This window comes from Schistocerca gregaria, unplaced genomic scaffold (assembly GCF_023897955.1).
Source record: "Schistocerca gregaria isolate iqSchGreg1 unplaced genomic scaffold, iqSchGreg1.2 ptg000723l, whole genome shotgun sequence".
Lineage (NCBI taxonomy): Eukaryota > Metazoa > Arthropoda > Insecta > Orthoptera > Acrididae > Schistocerca > Schistocerca gregaria.
This window is the reverse complement of record NW_026062100.1, coordinates 42,222-48,127: the sequence shown is the minus strand read 5'-3', so window position 1 is coordinate 48,127 and position 5,906 is coordinate 42,222. Positions and strand designations below refer to the sequence as shown.

General features: G+C 42.2%; 1 non-coding gene across 1 annotated transcript; it reads left to right on the top strand.

Annotated features, from left to right (window-relative positions):
* The first annotated feature begins 4,426 nt into the window (after nt 1–4,426).
* Nucleotides 4,427–4,501, top strand: Trnat-ugu (transfer RNA threonine (anticodon UGU)). Its single transcript has one exon. It is a non-coding gene; the product is annotated as a tRNA-Thr (tRNA).
* The last annotated feature ends 1,405 nt before the right edge of the window (nt 4,502–5,906 follow it).

Sequence of the window (5,906 nt, the reverse complement as noted above, 5' to 3'; positions counted from 1 at the left end):
ATCTTACGAATAAAAATTACTCGTCTTTTTTTAAAAAGGTTTATTTGAAAACTAAAAATTTTACTACGACATCTGTGGCTAATTGATATATCTGTTTTTACGTGGTTATCAGGAAAAAATGAAAAGATACTTGTTATAACCGAGGGCAAACAAATACTGAAAGACATCGGTTATTCAGAACTAAAAAACCCATGTCGTTTTAACTGATCGGTTTTTCTATCTATAAACTGCAGTGTCGCCATAGAAAAGTGTGTCGCTCCATCAATGTCCATAGCAACTTTCAGATATGTGTTTATGCGCAATATCGGCAAATGGAAACACGAAGAGGTAATAAGCACCTGAGCGATAGAATTTATTTCACAGTCAGAAAAGTCGAGTGACAGGCAAGACTGAATCACTGTAATAGAAATTATATGGAAAGCTGTGTAAAGGAAAATTTCCAGTTCTTTCGTGGATTCCAAAATGGAAGCAAATTCCGGGACACCAAGGTGACATAGTCTTATACGGATAGTATTCCATGACTAACGTAATTGGCCCATATACTGTACTGGTATACGGATAATATTACACGACTAACGTAATTTACCTGAAATAATTTACAAACATGTTACTGTAACATTCGCTACTACTCATTACGCTAATTCACCTTCAGCCATTAAGCGCAAATCTCAGTTATGATACGTGCGCCAAACAAAAATTTATCAACCTAGTAACTCAAGACAACTACAAACGATCATTGTGTGCAAAATAAATAGAACACTTCATAAGAAGAACATGACGGGTTTGAATCATTCCCACCGCAAAGGATGAAAAATTCAGGCTCGCACACAAGACCACTTGATAACTAACCAGAAATTCAGATTAGTTGTAGCTTCGGTGACAATCGCCTTTTTTACATTTTCCCCGTAAACTAGATAATTATGAAACGTAAGCAACTACTGTAAAATATCTGCGGCAACGGCCTTGCCGCGGAGGTTGCATCGGTTCACGTGGGATCACCGAAGTTAAGTGCGTTGTCGGGCGTTGAAGGCACTTGGATGGGTGATCATCCAGGCCGCCATGCGCTCTTGCCATTTCTCGGGGTGCACTCAGCCTCATGATGCCAATCGAGGAGCTACTCGACCCAATAGTAGCGGCTCCGGTCAAAAAATACCAACATAACGACCGGGAGAGCAGTGTGCTGACCCCCGCCCCTCCTGTTCGCATCCTCCACGGATGATGACACGGCGGTCGGATGGTGCTGTCCCAGTAGGTCACTCGTGGCCTGAAGACGGAGTGCTTACAAAGCAAACTACTCTCCAGTGGATGGTCGTACTACTGAGACCTTGATGCCTGGCATCAATAACAGATGGCAGCACAAGAGGTTGGCTTACGCCTACTGCCGAATTTTGCGATCTGTCGTAAGCCTGCGTAAGCACGTAGGGCCTTCCGTCTTAAGTGCAAGCATATCCATTGCGTTTTCTGTCAAGCGACTTGAGTGGAATATTTTTATTATTTCTGAAATTTTATAGAAATGTTTTTCGTTGTATATCCTCACCATCGGTACTGAATTTACTGTAAAATTACTTGCTCACTTTTCGGAACTTCCGTTCATAGTAAATCGATACTATTTGAAGCCGTGGTAGACACGAGTCTAGTGTGCTTCACCTTCAGCACCTTCTGTGTCAGTCTCGGTTAATATGTCGCTGATTTCACAACGAACAGTTCGTTGTCTACTGAGTATACTGTCTGTTGCACGACACTATCCCTCCCACGCTGCTAAATGTAGGTCGTCGGCAAAATATGACTGCAGTGGAACAAGGGCGTCTGCAGAAATTTCCCCAGGAGGTGGTGGTGGCATTGGTAGTGGTGTGTGTGTGTGTGTGTGTGTGTGTGTGTGTGTGTGTGTGTGGAGGACTATTACTATGAAACTCACACAGTCCAGACCGCCAAGGAAAATAAACCTTGAGATTTGGAAAGAGTGTTGATCTTATACCGCTTATACTGCATATTTCAAAATTCCGCCTCTAAGGGGGAGACGCAGGACATGAAAGGATTTCTGAATCATGTAGCTATTAAGGTAATTTTGAAGCTAGGCATACGAACATTTGTATCTGGTTTCTAGGTCAGAAATAAAGAAATATGTGTTCCAGTATCTTTGGGAATTTAACCTCTATGAGGTGAAATAGTGGATGAACATTTTATTTTGAGAAAATAATTATGGAAGAACTATGAAAGTATTTTTAAGGCTACATCTACGAAAATTGGTATTTGACTTCAAGGCTACAAATAAGAAAATACGTGTTTCGGTGTTTTTGGAAGTTCAACCCCTAAGGGGATGAAATAGAGTGAGCTGGTGCGTTTCTGGCGCCAGTTTCCGTCGATCGTTGTTTCGATCTTTGAGTCGCGGTCCAGAGGACACTGCTCCCTAAGCGACTGTAGTAGTTCTCTGTGCAGCCCAACATCGGGCTTACCACGCTTACACTGGACACAGTTGCCAACAAATCGCCTGCCATCGCGATATAGGTTGGGCCAAAACATGTATTCCTGAACTCGGTTCAAGGTCTTGAAGAACCCCAAATGACCCCCGTCCGCCGACTCGTGGAAATATCTGAGTGCCATGCTAACTCGTTCCTGTGGAATACAGACCTTCACTTGGCCACGGTTGGCTCCCCCTTTACACGAGAGGCCCGCACGAAGGCAACAGCTAGTGACGACGTCGCCATCCACAAACTGCTGCATATTCGGTCCCCACCCGGCGTCCTCGGCCTGTTTGCCGGCTAAGTCGAAGAAGAAGCCGGGTGTCTCGGAGAGAAGGAAATTCACCCCCAGATCCGGCTCCACGTTTCTGAAAATGGTTCATTATGAAAGCATTATGAAAGCATATCTGACAATTCGTATTCGGCTAATCTGTTACAATTTTTAAAAACTACGTGTTTCACTGGTTTTTAACTTCGAGCATAAGGGGATGAAAATTTTAATGAAATATTTATTGCGTTATATTAAAATATTTTAAATCTGCATCTACGAAAACCGGTATTTCACTTCTCAATTAGATATAAAGAAATATGCGTTATACAAACAAGAATACAAACGGCTTGATTAACAAAAACCTTGGACCCCAGCTGTCAGCATTGCTTTTTGGTCATTCAGCAAAAGACCATGCTTCAACGGCGTTAAGTTTAGAAAAGTTTAGAAAGTGTTGCAGTTTATAAAAGACATAAAAAAAACGATTAAAGAAAAAATGCTTTGCAGACCATGAACGGTCTAAGTAAGTAAAGAAGCGGATGATAAGCTAGCTCTTTATGCAAATAAGTTGGTCAGTTTAAGTTCCGAGACATGTCATGCAGCAGGAACGGAATCCTATAGTTGCTACGATTGGCTAAAGGAAAAGTTTTGCAGAATCACGCGAAATCACTTCTGCAAGTGGCTGAGAATCTCGTAATGAATAAAAATTCTGTACTGAGAATTCCAAGGTGGGAGAGGCGAGATTCCTCCCCCCCCCCCCTTTCCCCCTTCTCAGAATCCTATCCTTCTTTACCTACAGCAAAAAATAAATAAATAAATAAATAAAACTAGAGAAATTTCTACTGTGAAACTATTTGCATACAAGAGAACGGCCATTAAAATTTAACTCTTCAAAGTTTTAAGCCCTGCCCCGTTCGAAAATTCAATTTCTTTGTAGTTGCATTTTTTAAAGGTGTACTTGTCTAGACTCCTGGAACGGAAAGGTTTTTTTTTTTTAATCCGTGCTTTACAAAAGTTTCTACAGTCCATTGTTTGAAGCAGTGTCACGGCTGCCATGAGCCGCGCGGGGTACCCGCCATGTGTCCAACGCCTTGTCACGGTTCGCGCGGCTCCCCCCGTTGGAGGTTCGAGTCCTCCCTCGGGCATGGTTGTGTGTGTGTTGTCCTTAGCATAAGTTACTGTAAGTAGTGTGCAAACATACGGACTGATGGTTCAAATGGCTCTGAGCACTTTGGGACTTAACATCTGAGGTCATCAGTTTCCTAGAACTTAGAACGACTTAAACGTAACTAAATTAAGGACATCACACACATCCATGCTCGAGGCAGGATTTGAACCTGCGACCGTAGCGGTCGCGTGGCTCCCGACTGAAGTGCCTACAACCGCTCGGCCACATCGGCCGGTCTATCATGTATTCTAGAAGAGCTGCACGGTCGTCAGTGGCGCCTGTTCTTTCTAGAACAGTTACTATCTTCATATCTATGGTTAAACGTCACCCAGCCATTGACCTTCGTCTGTGCGAATGCGCACAGGCTACCGGAAATCTTACGGGAATCGTCACCTTAGTGTGAGCCAGTAATGAGTGGATGGACAAATACCTATTAAGTACATTACGTAATCGGATTGTGGGCGGTTCGGGGTGTGAGTCTCACGGGAAGCGTGCGAGGGATAAATTCCTGCAGTCGTGCTGTTCATTTGTGCCCTCGATAGCTCAGATGGATTGAGCGTTTGCCTTGTAAGCAGAAGATCCTGGGTTCGAGTCCCAGTAGGGGCACACATTTTCAGCTGTCCCCATCGAAGTATATCAACAACACCTGTCGGCAGTTGAGGGTTTCAATTAATTATCAGTTGTGAAGGTGATTCGATGAACCCTTTGCCAGGCACTTACATGTGTTTTGCAGGGTATCCATATAGATGTAGATGAAAACTCGTCCCGTGTCGCACGTGCTCAAAATGATTCATACTGCAGAATGCATGCAAACATACTCACCGAAAATACGGACGAATATCAACTGCAGGCTGCCAAGTGCTGCATATCCAGCTTAGACAGATCGGCTTTTCCTGCCAAGAAGAACAGGAAGTTGCTGTCTAGGAACAATCAGAGCTCGAGGAAGGGTTGATAAATACTCCTTGAATTGCAGACTAAAAGTAAATAACGAAAATACATTTTTGGTAAAAATTGGTCAAAACATAATCGTTTGCCCTCCGCATTGGATTAGCTGTTTTGAATATTGAAAATCTGACTTCAGATTCGTTTTCACTGACATTGAAAATATATATGTATCACTCAGTTCATGCAAGTCGAAGTAATAATGTAACTAAATGTTTTCCCTAAACTTTGAACACTTTTTTTTCGAGTAACGATTTTCTCAGAACGGCATGCAGCATAAATTAAAAGTGGTTCGATCTCTTAACTTCTACCTCTGACCCCTAAATGTAAACACTTTTCTTAGGAACTTATAGCTATAATATGACATTTGTTAATATTAACTAATTTTTGTGTAGGCATAAAGAGTGAAACAAACCCACAAAAATTGAACTCAAAGTTCGAATTAGCACTGTATTGTTAAATTTAAGGTTGTTTCATTGCGGTTAGGTATGCGCTCCCATAAATTTTATGTATTATCGACTGATGTAATCCATTTTCAATTTCAGAGAAATAATGTAGTATCAACTGATGTTACCCATTTTTGAATTCAGGTAACATCTGAGGTGCAACACTGCACGCACTCTGCGTACTCCAGTCTCGCAGGCCCTTGATCAAATCATAATTACCGGCGCCATTTTTTTATTGAAAATCTAAAATTAAGCTCATAGTATGATCACTCGTAATTCATAAACAGATCCTTCGAATGTATTTTCATTGTCTCAAAAAAAAATTTCAAATGTACCCTTTTTTGCTCATTTGTATGAGAACCTGGCCGTAACGCCGGAATATAGTCACGAGATTTTTTTTCAGAGACGCTGTACGTTCGCGAGAAGAATTTCGTTCTGCGCGTGTCGAAGGACATTCCTCAGATATTACTGTGTGTGTGCTACTCAGTCGTACCATTCGAGTGTACATCTTTGCATAGTTTTCCTTTCACGATGTAAACAGTGCTCGGCTCAGTTGCTAACTGGCCAGAGAGTGGTTCCGAAGGTGGATGTGCGGTGCGTTCGGTCTGCTAGGACAACAGCAG